Raw genomic sequence first — 3,445 nt, 5'->3', positions numbered from 1 at the left:
TCTGTGTCCATTCACTGCGCACTCTTCTGCGTTTTTGCTTTTCTCCCTTTTTGTTGTGTCGCCTTGCTGAGATGGCTCCCTGAGGGCACTCCATGGCGCTTGTAGGCCAGGAAGTGCTCCACAGTTCCCTGGGCCAGCCTGCCTTCGCAAGGAGGCCCCAGGACGCAAACCCAGGACCTCCCATATGGTAGACGGGAGCCCAACTGATTGAACCACAGCTGCTTCCCTCCAATGACATTTTAACTTGCATTTCATCAGGAAACCTTTGAGGAGCTTGCTTTATAGGTTAATTTTATTTATTTTTTCCTTTTTTAAGGTCTTTGAATTTTAATTTTTAATGAGATATGATTCCTGCATGGTTTGTTTCCTCAGGCATTGTCCATAGGACTTGAGAAGCTGTAGAATTATGTAGGTGCAGGCTCAAGGCCCAGCTTCATCTCCAACATTGTGGAATGGGACTGTCCATCACTGGGCAGAGCCTTATGCTCCCCTGCGCCACCTGGACAAAGCCGGGGGAAAGTGACCTTTGGGGTATCCATGTTGGAATATAGGTTAATTTTAAATTCATTGTAGGTTAGTGTAGCACTAGGAACTTTCTTAAAGAGAGCAATTCCAAACACAATGGGTAGATGCTTGCTAACTCTAATCAATAAGATTTATTTCCCTACCTTCCCACCCTGCATTTGAGGATTGCATACTATTTTATTGTCCCTGATCCTCAAGCAACACACCACAAGGGATACTGGAAAAAGGAAGAATATAGCATCAGATTGTTCATGCTTCACCCTCTCCCTCACCCCTCAAAAAGTCAAAACATTTCACTGATTTAAGTTTTCAGTAAAACTCATAAACACCTACAATAATCCTTTGACATTTATTTACTAGAGAGGAACATGAATTTTAGAGAGTGATTTGGTTGGGGAAGGGAGCATGAAGCAACAAAGTATTTTCAAATAGTGTTAACAATTCAGTGAAAATTTATACATTAGTTGATATTGCCTTAAGTTTTATCTGTTTTAAAACATTTTTTTTTAACTGCAAGGGAGTAAATTTAAACATAGGAAATAAAATATATGCCAGTCCGTTATCTACATATTCTTCATCTTGCCATGACATTTTCCACTGTTACCTCAGGTACAGAATCTTCTCATTGTCAAGAAATGAAGGAAAGAACCATATAAAATTCCTGATTTAGGAATATATAATCAGTAAACCTAACCATTCAAGTTAAAGAAATAAAACCATAAAAGTTCTATAAGAAAATATTTGGACTTTTTAAAAATGATTTGGAGTAGGTGATGATTTCTGTAGAATGAAACCCAGAAAACAAAAACTTTCTATCCTGCACTCAGGGCCTGGCTAATAGAAGATGCTTAAGTATTTACTGAATGAAGGAAATAAAAGATTATTTCATTTTATGAATCACTAAAACAGATAAAATGCAAATGACATGTCAACAACATTTAAGAAGCATCCTGATTTCAGAGATTAAAATGTGGGAGAAGTGTGTCTTAAAAAATACCTGAAATAGAATACCAAATTCTTAATTTTTAAAATATTTTATATATAACATACATACATTAAAGTATACAATCTTAAATGTACAGACAGCTCAATGAATTTTTACAGGTCTTATATCCAAGTAAGCACTACCAATTTAAGACAGAGTGTTTTCAGTATCCCAGAAGTCAAAGCTGATTCCTTTGAAAAGCTTCTGTTTAGAGGAAAAGTCACATACAAAAGAAAGGACAATAGGAAAAACATTTGTAAATGTATATTCTTAATATATAAGGTTTTACAATATAAATTACTAAGAAAAGACACAACTGAGCAAAGATGACGAGCAGAAAATTTACAGAAAAATATGGGTCTTACAATATAAATCACTAGGAAAAGACAAAACACTGAGCAAAGAAGCATAAAATTTACAGAAATGTAATTGCTAAAACCGTCCTCACAATTAAATAATGGAAATTAAAATGATTAAGTTTTTACCTATTGGAGATTGCCAATTATTAAAGTGTTGGGGAAGCACACTCCTACACTGCGGTGAAATGTTCCCTCTCTGAAGGGGAACTTCTGCGGTATCTGGGAAGACAAATACTGCATTGGGGAGTGGATGTAGCTCAAGGGGTTGAGTGCCTGCTTCCCACGTTCAAGGTCCTGGGTTCAATTCCTGGTACCTCCTAAAAAACAAAACAAAACAAAAACTTCATTAACTCAGAAATTCCTCATCTAAAAGTTCACACAGTACAAAAGTCTAGTATATAAGATATATGCAAGATGTCTGCAGCATTGTTGATAATAGCAAAAAAGTTAAAATTGCTTAAATGTCCACCAATAGAGGGCTGGTTAAATAGGATAACATCCTTCAAAGAATACTTTGTAACCATGTATTTTCTCTCTCTTTTTTTGGTACCATATTACAAAATGTTTTACTTAGGGCATATAATATTGGGATGCCTCATTGTAGCATGTTCCAGTTTGATCTTATTATACTGAAGGCTTAAGAAACAAATAACGAAGCTTATTGAAATTGTAAATTGAGAAAAAATTATGACCTCAGGAAAAATGTAAAGGTGTTCTGCCTTTAATAAAATGATTGTGAGTTGGTTCATAAACTCTTTGACATTAATTTTAACTGAAATGAAACTGTTTTCCTTCTTTTTAGCTATAGTTTAGAAAGGTGTGGTTGCTAGATATGTTTTTCCATAACAGAGATATTACCATGGATAGTATTTAACCACATTCAGATTATTTTTAGTAACAGTTAAATCAAGATAGCAGAAGCAAGTGCTTTCATGTCTAAGTTGCTGTCAAGCCTGCAGAGATTTAAATCTTTTGGTTAATTGGTTCATAAATAAATACATCAGTACCAATATATCACTTAACATGAGCTATTACAAATGAAAGGAGTAAATGATTTTCTTATATATTCATACACACACACAATATGATTTATACAATAGATACACATATAAAATAAAATATTTAAAACAAAATTAAACACTTAAGTGGCTATTTAAAACTGTAAAATTCTTCAGGAAATATTTCCATCAAAAGCAGATAAAGGGAAACAGATGGGGCTCAAGCAGTAGGGCTCCCATCTACTATATGGAGGGTCCAGGGTTCAATGCCCAGGGCCTCCTGGTGAAGGCGAGCTGGCCCACGTGGTGAGCTGGCCCACGCAGAATGCTGGCCCATGTGGGAGTGCCGCCCTGTGCCAGAGTGCCACCCTGTGCAGAGTGCTGTCCCACAGAGGAGTGCCAGCCAATGGGGAGAGCTGGCACAGAAAAATGATGCAATAAGAGACACAAAGGAGAAAAAATGAGAAGATGTAGCAGAAGAGGCAGCTGAGGTGGCGCAAGAGAAAGAGCGCCTCTCTTCCACTCCAGAAGGTCCTAGGATCGGTTCCCAGAGCTGCCTAATGAGAATACAAGCAGAC

The 3,445-nt window shown here is 36.7% G+C and overlaps 1 non-coding gene across 1 annotated transcript; it reads right to left on the bottom strand.

Moving 5' to 3' along the window:
- Positions 1–342: 342 nt before the first annotated feature.
- On the bottom strand, positions 343–544 carry LOC111766928 (small nucleolar RNA SNORA73 family). Its single transcript, XR_002798848.1, has one exon. It is a non-coding gene; the product is annotated as a small nucleolar RNA SNORA73 family (small nucleolar RNA).
- Positions 545–3,445: the final 2,901 nt, after the last annotated feature.

This window comes from Dasypus novemcinctus, chromosome 4 (assembly GCF_030445035.2).
Source record: "Dasypus novemcinctus isolate mDasNov1 chromosome 4, mDasNov1.1.hap2, whole genome shotgun sequence".
Classification (NCBI taxonomy): Eukaryota; Metazoa; Chordata; class Mammalia; order Cingulata; family Dasypodidae; genus Dasypus; species Dasypus novemcinctus.
The sequence above is the reverse complement of the archived record's forward strand: the minus strand, read 5'-3'. Positions and strand labels throughout refer to the sequence as shown.